Raw genomic sequence first — 14,494 nt, forward strand, 5'->3', positions numbered from 1 at the left:
CTGGGCCCCCCTGGTGCGAGTGGGGGACCGAGTTTGCACTGGCAGAAATCCTGGTGCGGTGCTGAAGACAAAGGCTGGTGAGGGCTTGTAGTTCTGGAGAAAGATTATGTCAGCCAAAGATCATCCCAGGGACAATATGTAGAATCAACTCAAGGAATGGAATTTAAAGTTTACCTTCAGACAAGGGAGGCAAATGCAACCAACAGGGAGGCCTGGTGACAGCGCATCCGACAAGGGACGGCACACTGCAATGACAACCTCGGCCTCAGGCTGGGCCCCCCTGGTGCGAGTGGGGGACCGAGTTTGCACTGGCAGAAATCATGGTGCGGTGCTGAAGACAAAGGCTGGTGAGGGCTTGTAGTTCTGGAGAAAGATTATGTCAGCCAAAGATCATCCCAGGGACAATATGTAGAATCAACTCAAGGAATGGAATTTAAAGTTTACCTTCAGACAAGGAAGGCAAATGCAACCAACAGGGAGGCCTGGTGACAGCGCGTCCGACAAGGGACGGCAAACTGCAATGACAAACTCGGCCTCAGGCAGGGCCCCCCTGGTGCGAGTGGGTGACCGGGTTGCGGCCAAAGCTCTGGGTGCGATGGTGAAGACAAAGGCTGGTGAGGGCTTGTAGTTCTGGGCACACTGCAATGACAAACCCGGCCTCAGGCTGGGCCCCCCTGGTGCGAGTGGCTGACCGGGTTGCAGGACAAAGCTCTGGGTGCGATGGTGAAGACAAAGGCTGGTGAGGGCTTGTCGTTCTGGAGAAAGATTATGTCAGCCAAAGATCATCCCAGGGACAATATGGAGAATAAACTCAAGAAATGGAATTTAAAGTTTACCTTCAGACAAGGGAGGCAAATGCAACCAACAGGGAGGCCTGGGGAAAGCTTGATCGAGAGGGCGACGCCCACTGCAACGACAACCACCCCCTAAGGCTGGGCACCCCTGGTGAGAGTGGGGGACCGGGCAGCAGTGCTGGAGCCCTGGCTGGAGCCCCAGGGTGGCCTGGAGTCACATGCTGGTGAGGGCTTGTAGTTCTGGAGCAAGATTAAGTCAGCCGTAGATCATCCCAGGGACAATATGGAGAATAAACTCAAGAAATGGAATTTAAAGTTTACCTTCAGACAAGGGAGGCAAATGCAACCAACAGGGAGGCCTGGTGACAGCGCGTCCGACATGGGAGAGCACACTGCAATGACAAACTCGGCCTCAGGCTGGGCCCCCCTGGTGCGAGTGGCTGACCGGGTTGCAGGCCAGAGCTCTGGGTGCGATGGTGAAGACAAAGGCTGGTGAGGGCTTGTAGTTCTGGGCACACTGCAATGACAAACTCAGCCTCAGGCTGGGCCCCCCTGGTGCGAGTGGCTGACCGGGTTGCAGGCCATAGCTCTGGGTGCGATGGTGAAGACAAAGGCTGGTGAGGGCTTGTAGTTCTGGAGAAAGATTATGTCAGCCAAAGATCATCCCAGGGACAATATGGAGAATAAACTCAAGAAATGGAATTTAAAGGTTACCTTCAGACAAGGGAGGCAAATGCAACCAACAGGGAAGCCTGATGACAGCGCGTCCGACAAGGGACGGCAAACTGCAATGACAAACTCGGCCTCAGGCAGGGCCCCCCTGGTGCGAGTGGGTGACCGGGTTGCAGGCCAGAGCTCTGGGTGCGATGGTGAAGACAAAGGCTGGTGAGGGCTTGTAGTTCTGGGCACACTGCAATGACAAACCCGGCCTCAGGCTGGGCCCCCCTGGTGCGAGTGGCTGACCGGGTTGCAGGCCAAAGCTCTGGGTGCGATGGTGAAGACAAAGGCTGGTGAGGGCTTGTAGTTCTGGAGAAAGATTATGTCAGCCAAAGATCATCCCAGGGACAATATGGAGAATAAACTCAAGAAATGTAATTTAAAGTTTACAGATTCAGATTTCTTTATTTGCCATTGTGTAAACACGTAGGAATTTGTTTTGGCAATGCATGTGTGCATTTCAGTTCTTTTCACATATATATATCAACTAACAAACATACAACACAGTGCAACGCGGAAGTAAACAAAGACCATATATATAGTAATATATATATATATAGATAAAGTGCATGTTGGGATTAGTTAGTGCAGGGTATTTATGTACTGCTGGTGGTGAGTGCTGGTGTCACTGGTGTCACTGGAGGGGCAGAGGGAGGGAAGCCAGAGTCATTGAGCAGCCTGGCGGCTGAGGGGAAGAAGCTCAGTTTATGGCGAGTTGTAGTGGCCTTCAGCAGCCGCATCCTTCTCCCAGAGGGGAGCAAGGTGAGGAGTCCGTGACCAGGGTGGGAGGGGTCGGCCATGATCTTCCTCGCCCTCCTCAGTGCCCTGGAGTCGTGCAGGGACTTTAGGGAGGGCAGGGGACGGCCAATCACCCTCTCTGCAGAGCGAATCACCCGCTGCAGCTTGACAAGATCCTTAGCAGCTGCAGCGGGGAACCAGGTGATGATGGAGTGGGTGATGATGGACTCGATGATGGCCGTGTAGAACTGGGTCATCATATCCCTAGACAGTCTGAATTTCCTCAGCTGCCGAAGGAAGAACAGCCTCTGCTGGGCCTTTTTCAGGAGGGCCGTGATGTTACGTTCCCACTTTAGGTCCTGGGAGATGGTTATACCCAGGAACCTGTAGGACTCTACGGCCTTCACCTGGGTGCCTTCCAGCATGATGGGAGGGGGTGGGGCTGCGCTCCTCCGGAAGTCCACCACCATCTCCACTGTCTTTCGTGTATTTAGCTCCAAGTTGTTTTGGTTGCACCACCTCCGCAGCCGCTCGATCTCCCTCCTGTAGTCTGACTCGTCCCCCTTGGAGATGAGGCCGACCAGGGTGGTGTCGTCAGCAAACTTCAGGAGCTTGACCGAGGGGTGGATGGAAACACAGGTGTTGGTATACAGGGAGAACAGGAGGGGGGACAGGACGCAGCCCTGTGGGGAACCGGTGCTGGTGGACCTGGAGCTGGAGATGCTCTTCCCTAGCTTCACACGCTGAGACCTGTTGGTCAGAAAGTCCGTAATCCACCTGCAGGTGGAGGCAGGTACTTGCAGCAGGGACAGCTGGTGCTCCAGGGTGGATGGTAGGATGGTGTTGAAGGCCGAACTGAAGTCGACAAACAAGATCCTGGCATAGTTGCCGGCAGTGTCCAGATGGTTTAGGGTGTGGTGCAGAGCCATGTTCACGGCGTCCTCCGTGGATCTATTTGCTCTGTACGCAAACTGCAACGGGTCCAGCTCAGGATCAGTGATGCGCTTCAGGTGAGCCAGGACAAGGCGCTCCAGGACCTTCATGACCACTGAGGTCAGGGCAACGGGTCTGTAGTCATTCAGGCCTGTGACCTTGGCCTTCTTGGGGACGGGGATGATGGTTGAAGCCTTGAAGCATGCTGGGACACGACACAGCTCCAGTGAGGTGTTGAAGATGTTGGTAAACACCGGGGCGAGCTGTTCAGCGCAGTGCTTCAAGACAGAGGGGGAGACAGAATCCGGGCCAGACGCCTTCCGGGGGTTCTGACTCCTGAGCAGCAGTTTCACCTCTCTCTCCGTAACAGAGAGGGAGGATGTGGGGTGGGAGGAGAGGGACACCCTAGTGTATGGGGGTAGTGGTTGTGGTTGTAGCTGGGGGGGTTGGAGGGAGAGGGCGGGTGGGGAACTCTCTTTCTCAAACCTGCAGTAAAAGTCATTGAGCTCGTTCGCGAGGAGGAGGTTGTCAGCCGCCTGCGGGGACCTTGGCTTGTAGTTGGTGATGGTCTTCAGGCCTTTCCAGACCGAGGAGGAGTTCCCCTCAGAGAGCTGCTGGCGCAGTCTCTTGGAGAAGCAATGTTTTGCCTCCATCACTGCTTTGGCAAACCTGTACTTGGCCTGCCTAAACAAAACAACGTCACCGCTACGCCTGGCCCCCTCCTTCTCCGACCTCAGCCTCCTGAGATGGGCTGAAAACCAGGGCTTGTCGTTGTTGTAGATCTTCCTGGAGCGGATAGGGACACACACCTCCTCGCCGAGGCTGATGAATGATGTCACAGTGTCCGTGTATTCATCCAGGTCGTTTCCAGCCTCAGGCCCCGCCCACCCAACAAAGTCCTGGTCACAGCCCGCATTTTCCAACCATGCACAGAGTCTCTCACTCGCTTCACTGGACCACACTCTGAAGCACCGCACCACAGGTTTTGATATTTTCAATCTCTGCCTGTAGCGAGGGATCAGATGGATGAGATGGTGATCTCCATTGCCCAGTGCAGCACGGGGGACAGAGTGGTATGCCTGGCGGATAGTGCAGTAGCAGTGATCCAGAATATTCGTACCCCTAGTGGCACAAGTGACCTGCTGTCTGTATTTGGGGAGAGCCCTGCTCAGATGAGCCTGGTTAAAGTCCCCGAGCACCACAGCCAAACTGTCCGGGTAAGTACGCTCCGCCCCCGACAGCTGTTCGGTCAGTGTGTCCACTGCTGCGGTGACGTCAGCATCCGGAGGAACGTAAACACACACGAGGATGAACGCGTTAAACTCACGGGGGGAATAGAATGGGCGACAGAGTATGAAGAGAGTTTCAATGTCAATGGAACAGTGTTGTTGCAGCACTGTCACGTCGGAACACCAGCGATCGTTCACGAAGAACATTAATCCACCTCCACGCGACTTCGCCACTGCCTCGAAGTCTCTGTCGGCACGAAACGCGGAAAAACCCTCCAGCCGTACAGCCTCATCTGGGTCTGCCGGTTTCAGATGCGTCTCCACGAACGCAAAAACAGCCGTGGATTTGAAGTCGTTGTCCCGCGAAACCAGCAGCTGGAGTTCATCCATCTTATTGGGCAAGGAATTCACGTTACAGAGGAATATACCTGGGAGTGGTGGGCGCAAACTTCTCCTCCTTAGACGAACCAGACAACCACCTCGCTTCCCCCGTTGTCTTCTGGTCCAGCGTACAGCATTGGCAAAGAACGCTGTCCCTCTCACCAGGATATCCAATATATCCGTGGAACGGGTGAGTAATGTTGGAAAAAGGTCCGGTGGGGTAAAACCCCTAAAGTGCAGCAACTCTTCTTTAGTGTAAGAAGGCTCACAGGACACATACACAAAACTTAGACAGAACACAACACACGTCAGTGCCATAGCAGCCATGGACGGCGCCATCTTTAAATGCCTTAAATGCAATCCTTCAGACAAGGGAGGCAAATGCAACCAACAGGGAGGCTTGGGGAAAGCTTGATCGAGAGGGCGACGCCCACTGCAACGACAACCACCCCCTAAGGCTGGGCACCCCTGGTGAGAGTGGGGGACCGGGCAGCAGTGCTGGAGCCCTGGCTGGAGCCCCAGGGTGGCCTGGAGTCACATGCTGGTGAGGGCTTGTAGTTCTGGAGCAAGATTAAGTCAGCCGTAGATCATCCCAGGGACAATATGGAGAATAAACTCAAGAAATGGAATTTAAAGTTTACCTTCAGACAAGGGAGGCAAATGCAACCAACAGGGAGGCCTGGTGACAGCGCGTCCGACATGGGAGAGCACACTGCAATGACAAACTCAGCCTCAGGCTGGGCCCCCCCGGTGCGAATGGCTGACCAGGTTGCAGGCCAGAGCTCTGGTTGCGATGGTGAAGACAAAGGCTGGTGAGGGCTTGTAGTTCTGGGCACACTGCAATGACAAACTCAGCCTCAGGCTGGGCCCCCCTGGTGCGAGTGGCTGACCGGGTTGAAGGCCAGAGCTCTGGGTGCGATGGTGAAGACAAAGGCTGGTGAGGGCTTGTAGTTCTGGAGAAAGATTATGTCAGCCAAAGATCATCCCAGGGACAATATGGAGAATAAACTCAAGAAATGGAATTTAAAGTTTACCTTCAGACAAGGGAGGCAAATGCAACCAACAGGGAAGCCTGGGGACAGCGCGTCCGACATGGGACGGCAGACTGCAATGACAAAATCAGCCTCAGGCTGGGCCCCCCTGGTGTGAGTGGGGAACCGGGTTGCAGTGCTGGAGCCCTGGGTGTGGTGCTGGAGACAAAGACTTGTGAGGGCTTGTAGTTCTGGAGCAAGATTAAGTCAGCCAAAGATCATCCCTGGGACAATATGGAGAATAAACACAAGAAATGGAATTTAAAGTTTACCTTCAGACAAGGGAGGCAAATGCAACCAACAGGGAGGCCTGGTGACAGCTCGTCCGACGTGGAACGGCAAGCTGCAATGACAACCTCGGCCTCAGGCTGGGCCCCCCTGGTGCGAGTGGGGGACCGAGGTTGCACTGGCAGAAATCCTGGTGCGGTGCTGAAGACAAAGGCTGGTGAGGGCTTGTAGTTCTGGAGAAAGATTATGTCAGCCAAAGATCATCCCAGGGACAATATGGAGAATAAACTCAAGAAATGGAATTTAAAGTTTACCTTCAGACAAGGGAGGCAAATGCAACCAAAAAGGAGGCCTGATGACAGCGCGTCCGACATGGGACGGCACACTGCAATGACAAACTCGGCCTTAGGCTGGGCCCCCCTGGTGCCAGTGGCTGACCGGGTAGCAGGCCAGAGCTCTGGGTGCGATGGTGAAGACAAAGGCTGGTGAGGGCTTGTAGTTCTGGAGAAAGATTATGTCAGCCAAAGATCATCCCAGGGACAATATGGAGAATAAACTCAAGAAATGGAATTTAAAGTTTACCTTCAGACAAGGGAGGCAAATGCAACCAACAGGGAGGCATGGTGACAGCGCGTCCGATGTGGGACGGCACACTGCAATGACAACCTCGGCCTCAGGCTGGGCCCCCCTGGTGAGAGTGGGGTACCGGGCAGCAGTGCTGGAGCCCTGGCTGGAGCCCCAGGGTGGCCTGGAGTCACATGCTGGTGAGGGCTTGTAGTTAAGGAGAAAGATTATGTCAGCCAAAGATCATCCCAGGGACAATATGGAGAATAAACTCAAGAAATGGAATTTAAAGTTTACCTTCAGACAAGGGAGGCAAATGCAACCAACAGGGAGGCCTGGTGACAGCACGTCCGACATGGGACGGCACACTGCAATGAAAAACTGGGCCTCAGGCTGGGCCCCCCTGGTGCGAGTGGCTGACCGGGTTGCAGGCCAGAGCTCTGGGTGCGATGGTGAAGACAAAGGCTGGTGAGGGCTTGTAGTTCTGGAGAAAGATTATGTCAGCCAAAGATCATCCCAGGGACAATATGGAGAATAAACTCAAGAAATGGAATTTAAAGTTTACCTTCAGACAAGGGAGGCAAATGCAACCAACAAGGAGGCCTGGTGACAGCGCGTCCGACATGGGACGGCAGACTGCAAAGACAAAATCAGCCTCAGGTTGGGCCCCCCCGGTGTGAGTGGGGGACCGGGTTGCAGTGCTGGAGCCCTGGGTGTGGTGCTGGAGACAAAGACTTGTGAGGGCTTGTAGTTCTGGAGCAAGATTAAGTCAGCCAAAGATCATCCCAGGGACAATATGGAGAATAAACTCAAGAAATGTAATTTAAAGTTTACCTTCAGACAAGGGAGGCAAATGCAACCAACAGGGAGGCCTGGTGACAGCTCGTCCGACGTGAGGCGGCACACTGCAATGACAACCTCGGCCTCAGGCTGGGCCCCCCTGGTGCGAGTGGGGAACGAGGTTGCACAGGCGGAACTCCTGGTGCGGTGCTGAAGACAAAGGCTTGTGAGGGCTTGTAGTTCTGGAGAAAGATTATGTCAGCCAAAGATCATCCCAGGGACAATATGGAGAATAAACTGAAGAAATGGAATTTAAAGTTTACCTTCAGACAAGGGAGGCAAATGCAACCAACAGGGAGGCCTGGGGAAAGCTTGATCGAGAGGGCGACGCCCACTGCAACGACAACCACCCCTAAGGCTGGGCACCCCTGGTGAGAGTGGGGGACCGGGCAGCAGTGCTGGAGCCCTGGCTGGAGCCCCAGGGTGGCCTGGAGTCACATGCTGGTGAGGGCTTGTAGTTCTGGAGCAAGATTAAGTCAGCCGTAGATCATCCCAGGGACAATATGGAGAATAAACTCAAGAAATGGAATTTAAAGTTTACCTTCAGACAAGGGAGGCAAATGCAACCAACAGGGAGGCCTGGTGACAGCGCGTCCGACATGGGACAGCACATTGCACTGACAAACTCGGCCTCAGGCTGGGCCCCCTTGGTGCGAGTGGGTGACAAGGTTGCAGGCCAGAGCTCTGGGTGCGATGGTGAAGACAAAGGCTGGTGAGGGCTTGTAGTTCTGGGCACACTGCAATGACAAACTCAGCCTCAGGCTGGGCCCCCCTGGTGCGAGTGGCTGACCGGGTTGCAGGCCAGAGCTCTGGGTGCGATGGTGAAGACAAAGGCTGGTGAAGGCTTGTAGTTCTGGAGAAAGATTATGTCAGCCAAAGATCATCCCAGGGACAATATGGAGAATAAACTCAAGAAATGGAATTTAAAGTTTACCTTCAGACAAGGGAGGCAAATGCAACCAACAGGGAGGCCTGGTGACAGCGCGTCCGACAAGGGACGGCAAACTGCAATGACAAACTCGGCCTCAGGCAGGGCCCCCCTGGTGCGAGTGGGTGACCGGGTTGCAGGCCAGAGCTCTGGGTGCGATGGTGAAGACAAAGGCTGGTGAGGGCTTGTAGTTCTGGGCACACTGCAATGACAAACCCGGCCTCAGGCTGGGCCTCCCTGGTGCGAGTGGCTGACCGGGTTGCAGGCCAAAGCTCTGGGTGCGATGGTGAAGACAAAGGCTGGTGAGGGCTTGTCGTTCTGGAGAAAGATTATGTCAGCCAAAGATCATCCCAGGCACAATATGGAGAATAAACTCAAGAAATGGAATTTAAAGTTTACCTTCAGACAAGGGAGGCAAATGCAACCAACAGGGAGGCCTGGTGAAAGCTTGATCAAGAGGGCGACGCCCACTGCAACGATAACCACCCCCTAAGGCTGGACACCCCTGGTGAGGGTGGGGGACCAAGGTTGCACTGGCGGAACTCCTGGTGCGGTGCTGAAGACAAAGGCTGGTGAGGGCTTGTAGTTCTGGAGAAAGATTATGTCAGCCAAAGATCATCGCAGGGACAATATGGAGAATAAACTCAAGAAATGGAATTTAAAGTTTACCTTCAGACAAGGGAGGCAAATGCAACCAACAGGGAGGCCTGGGGAAAGCTTGATCGAGAGGGCGACGCCCAATGCAACGACAACCACCCCCTAAGGCTGGACACCCCTGGTGAGGGTGGCGGACCGGGCAGCAGTGCTGGAAGCCTGGCTGGAACCCCGGTCTGGCCTGGAGTCACATGCTGGTGAGGGCTTGTAGTTCTGGAGCAAGATAAAGTCAGCCGTAGATCATCCCAGGGACAATATGGAGAATAAACTCAAGAAATGGAATTTAAAGTTTACCTTCAGACAAGGGAGGCAAATGCAACCAACAGGGAGGCCTGGTGACAGCGCGTCCGACATGGAACGGCACACTGCAATGACAAACTCGGCCTCAGGCTGGGCCCCCTTGGTGCGAGTGGGTGACCGGGTTGCAGGCCAGAGCTCTGGGTGTGATGGTGAAGACAAAGGCTGGTGAGGGCTTGTAGTTCTGGAGAAAGATTATGTCAGCCAAAGATCATCCCAGGCACAATATGGAGAATAAACTCAAGAAATGGAATTTAAAGTTTACCTTCAGACAAGGGAGGCAAATGCAACCAACAGGGAGGCCTGGTGACAACTCGTCCGACATGGGACGGCACACTGCAATGACAAACTCGGCCTCAGGCTGGGCCCCCCTAGTGTGAGTGGGGGACCGGGTTGGAGTGCTGTAGCTCTGGGTGCGATGGTGAAGACAGAAGCTGGTGAGGGCTTGTAGTTCTGGAGACAGATTATGTCAGCCAAAGATCATCCCAGGGACAATATGGAGAATAAACTAAAGAAATGGAATTTAAAGTTTACCTTCAGACAAGGGAGGCAAAAGCAACCAACAGGGAGGCCTGGTGACAGCGCGTCCGAAGTGGAACGGCACACTGCAATGACAACCTCGGCCTCAGGCTGGGCCCCCCTGGTGTGAGTGGGGGACCGAGGTTGCACTGACGGAACTCCTGGTGCGGTGATGAAGACAAAGGCTGGTGAGGGTTTGTAGTTCTGGAGCAAGATTAAGTCAGCCAAAGATCATCCCAGGGACAATATGGAGAATAAACTCAAGAAATGGAATTTAAAGTTTACCTTCAGACAAGGGAGGCAAATGCAACCAACAGGGAGGCCTGGTGACAGCGCGTCCGACATGGGACAGCACATTGCACTGACAAACTCGGCCTCAGGCTGGGCCCCCTTGGTGCGAGTGGGTGACAAGGTTGCAGGCCAGAGCTCTGGGTGCGATGGTGAAGACAAAGGCTGGTGAGGGCTTGTAGTTCTGGAGAAAGATTATGTCAGCCAAAGATCATCCCAGGGACAATATGGAGAATAAACTCAAGAAATGTAATTTAAAGTTTACCTTCAAACAAGGGAGGCAAATGCAACCAACAGGGAGGCCTGGGGAAAGCTTGATCGAGAGGGTGACGCCCACTGCAACGACAACCACCCCCTAAGGCTGGACACCCATGGTGAGGGTGGGGGACTGGGAAACAGTGCTGGAGCGCTGGCTGGAGCCCCGGTCTGGCCTGGAGTCACATGCTGGTGAGGGCTTATAGTTCTGGAGCAAGATTAAGTCAGCCGTAGATCATCCCAGGCACAATATGGAGAATAAACTCAAGAAATGGAATTTAAAGTTTACCTTCAGACAAGGGAGGCAAATGCAACCGAAAGGGAGGCCTGGTGATAGCGCGTCCGATGTGGGACGGCACACTGCAATGACAAAATCAGCCTCAGGCTGGGCCCCCCTGGTGTGAGTGGGGGACCGGGTTGCAGTGCTGGAGCCCTGGGTGTGGTGCTGGAGACAAAGGCTTGTGAGGGCTTGTAGTTCTGGAGAAAGATTATGTCAGCCAAAGATCATCCCAGGGACAATTCGGAGACTAAACTCAAGAAATGGAATTTAAAGTTTACTTTCAGACAAGGGAGGCAAATGCAACCAACAGGGAGGCCTGGTGACAGCGCGTCCGATGTGGGACGGCACACTGCAATGACAACCTCGGCCTCAGGCTGGGCCCCCCTGGTGCGAGTGGGGGACCGAGTTTGCACTGGCAGAAATCCTGGTGCGGTGCTGAAGACAAAGGCTGGTGAGGGCTTGTAGTTCTGGAGAAAGATTATGTCAGCCAAAGATCATCCCAGGGACAATATGTAGAATCAACTCAAGGAATGGAATTTAAAGTTTACCTTCAGACAAGGGAGGCAAATGCAACCAACAGGGAGGCCTGGTGACAGCGCGTCCGACAAGGGACGGCAAACTGCAATGACAAACTCGGCCTCAGGCAGGGCCCCCCTGGTGCGAGTGGGTGACCGGGTTGCGGCCAGAGCTCTGGGTGCGATGGTGAAGACAAAGACTTGTGAGGGCTTGTAGTTCTGGAGCAAGATTAAGTCAGCCAAAGATCATCCCTGGGACAATATGGAGAATAAACACAAGAAATGGAATTTAAAGTTTACCTTCAGACAAGGGAGGCAAATGCAACCAACAGGGAGGCCTGGTGACAGCTCGTCCGACGTGGAACGGCAAGCTGCAATGACAACCTCGGCCTCAGGCTGGGCCCCCCTGGTGCGAGTGGGGGACCGAGGTTGCACTGGCAGAAATCCTGGTGCGGTGCTGAAGACAAAGGCTGGTGAGGGCTTGTAGTTCTGGAAAAAGATTATGTCAGCCGTAGATCATCCCAGGCACAATATGGAGAATAAACTCAAGAAATGGAATTTAAAGTTTACCTTCAGACAAGGGAGGCAAATGCAACCGAAAGGGAGGCCTGGTGATAGCGCGTCCGATGTGGGACGGCACACTGCAATGACAAAATCAGCCTCAGGCTGGGCCCCCCTGGTGCGAGTAGCTGACCGGGTTGCAGGCCAGAGCTCTGGGTGCGATGGTGAAGACAAAGAATGGTGAGGGCTTGTAGTTCTGGAGAAAGATTATGTCAGCCAAAGATCATCCCAGGGACAATATGGAGAATAAACTCAAGAAATGGAATTTAAAGTTTACCTTCAGACAAGGGAGGCAAATGCAACCAACAGGGAGGCCTGGTGACAGCACGTCCGACATGGGACGGCACACTGCAATGAAAAACTACGCCTCAGGCTGGGCCCCCCTGGTGCGAGTGGCTGACCGGGTTGCAGGCCAGAGCTCTGGGTGCGATGGTGAAGACAAAGGCTGGTGAGGGCTTGTAGTTCTGGAGAAAGATTATGTCAGCCAAAGATCATCCCAGGGACAATATGGAGAATAAACTCAAGAAATGGAATTTAAAGTTTACCTTCAGACAAGGGAGGCAAAAGCAAACCAACAGGGAGGCCTGGGGAAAGCTTGATAGAGAGGGCGACGCCCAATGCAACGACAACCACCCCCTAAGGCTGGACACCCCTGGTGAGGGTGGCGGACCGGGCAGCAGTGCTGGAAGCCTGGCTGGAACCCCGGTCTGGCCTGGAGTCACATGCTGGTGAGGGCTTGTAGTTCTGGAGCAAGATAAAGTCAGCCGTAGATCATCCCAGGGACAATATGGAGAATAAACTCAAGAAATGGAATTTAAAGTTTACCTTCAGACAAGGGAGGCAAATGCAACCAACAGGGAGGCCTGGTGACAGCGCGTCCGACATGGAACGGCACACTGCAATGACAACCTCGGCCTCAGGCTGGGCCCCCCTGGTGTGAGTGGGGGACCGAGGTTGCACTGACGGAACTCCTGGTGCGGTGCTGAAGACAAAGGCTGGTGAGGGTTTGTAGTTCTGGAGCAAGATTAAGTCAGCCAAAGATCATCCCAGGGACAATATGGAGAATAAACTCAAGAAATGGAATTTAAAGTTTACCTTCAGACAAGGGAGGCAAATGCAACCAACAGGGAGGCCTGGTGTCAGCGCGTCCGACATGGGACAGCACATTGCACTGACAAACTCGGCCTCAGGCTGGGCCCCCTTGGTGCGTGTGGGTGACAAGGTTGCAGGCCAGAGCTCTGGGTGCGATGGTGAAGACAAAGGCTGGTGAGGGCTTGTAGTTCTGGAGAAAGATTATGTCAGCCAAAGATCATCCCAGGCACAATATGGAGAATAAACTCAAGAAATGGAATTTAAAGTTTACCTTCAGACAAGGGAGGCAAATGCAACCAACAGGGAGGCCTGGTGACAACTCGTCCGACATGGGACGGCACACTGCAATGACAAACTCGGCCTCAGGCTGGGCCCCCCTAGTGTGAGTGGGGGACCGGGTTGGAGTGCTGTAGCTCTGGGTGCGATGGTGAAGACAGAAGCTGGTGAGGGCTTGTAGTTCTGGAGAAAGATTATGTCAGCCAAAGATCATCCCAGGGACAATATGGAGAATAAACTCAAGAAATGGAATTTAAAGTTTACCTTCAGACAAGGGAGGCAAATGCAACCAACAGGGAGGCCTGGTGACAGCGCGTCCGACATGGGACAGCACATTGCACTGACAAACTCGGCCTCAGGCTGGGCCCCCTTGGTGCGAGTGGGTGACAAGGTTGCAGGCCAGAGCTCTGGGTGCGATGGTGAAGACAAAGGCTGGTGAGGGCTTGTAGTTCTGGAGAAAGATTATGTCAGCCAAAGATCATCCCAAGGACAATATGGAGAATAAACTCAAGAAATGTAATTTAAAGTTTACCTTCAGACAAGGGAGGCAAATGCAACAAACAGGGAGGCCTGGGGAAAGCTTGATCGAGAGGGTGACGCCCACTGCAACGACAACCACCCCCTAAGGCTGGACACCCATGGTGAGGGTGGGGGACCGGGAAACAGTGCTGGAGCGCTGGCTGGAGCCCCGGTCTGGCCTGGAGTCACATGCTGGTGAGGGCTTATAGTTCTGGAGCAAGATTAAGTCAGCCGTAGATCATCCCAGGCACAATATGGAGAATAAACTCAAGAAATGGAATTTAAAGATTACCTTCAGACAAGGGAGGCAAATGCAACCGAAAGGGAGGCCTGGTGATAGCGCGTCCGATGAGGGACGGCACACTGCAATGACAAAATCAGCCTCAGGCTGGGCCCCCCTGGTGTGAGTGGGGGACCGGGTTGCAGTGCTGGAGCCCTGGGTGTGGTGCTGGAGACAAAGGCTTGTGAGGGCTTGTAGTTCTGGAGAAAGATTATGTCAGCCAAAGATCATCCCAGGGACAATATGGAGACTAAACTCAAGAAATGGAATTTAAAGTTTACTTTCAGACAAGGGAGGCAAATGCAACCAACAGGGAGGCCTGGTGACAGCGCGTCCGATGTGGGACGGCACACTGCAATGACAAACTCGGCCTCAGGCTGGGCCCCCCTGGTGCGAGTGGGGGACCGAGTTTGCACTGGCAGAAATCCTGGTGCGGTGCTGAAGACAAAGGCTGGTGAGGGCTTGTAGTTGTGGAGAAAGATTATGTCAGCCAAAGATCATCCCAGGGACAATATGTAGAATCAACTCAAGAAATGGAATTTAAAGTTTACCTTCAGACAAGGGAGGCAAATGCA

Source organism: Nelusetta ayraudi, unplaced genomic scaffold, assembly GCF_046127955.1.
Source record: "Nelusetta ayraudi isolate G7.1 ecotype Tasmania unplaced genomic scaffold, CSIRO-AGI_Nayr_v1 ptg000052l, whole genome shotgun sequence".
NCBI lineage: Eukaryota > Metazoa > Chordata > Actinopteri > Tetraodontiformes > Monacanthidae > Nelusetta > Nelusetta ayraudi.